This window comes from Arachis duranensis, chromosome 10 (assembly GCF_000817695.3).
Source record: "Arachis duranensis cultivar V14167 chromosome 10, aradu.V14167.gnm2.J7QH, whole genome shotgun sequence".
In the NCBI taxonomy this organism is placed as follows: Eukaryota; Viridiplantae; Streptophyta; class Magnoliopsida; order Fabales; family Fabaceae; genus Arachis; species Arachis duranensis.
In genome coordinates this window covers 41,600,971-41,601,208 of record NC_029781.3, presented here as the reverse complement: position 1 = coordinate 41,601,208, position 238 = coordinate 41,600,971, and positions in this window count along the sequence as shown.

Below are 238 nucleotides of genomic sequence, written 5' to 3'. Positions count from 1 at the left end.
TTTTTCTTAGTGATGGGCTTGAGGTCATGCCTTCTCAGTTGAACCGGCTTTCCTCTTGAGTTTCTCTTCCATTGAGCGTCCTCTTCACAAATGTTTATGAGGACTTGGTCCAACCTTTGATCAAAGTTGACCCTTCTAGTATAAGGATGTTCATCTCCTTGCATCATGGGCAAATTGAATGCCAACCTTACATTTTCCGGACTAAAATCCAAGTATTTCCCCCGAACCATAGTAAGAT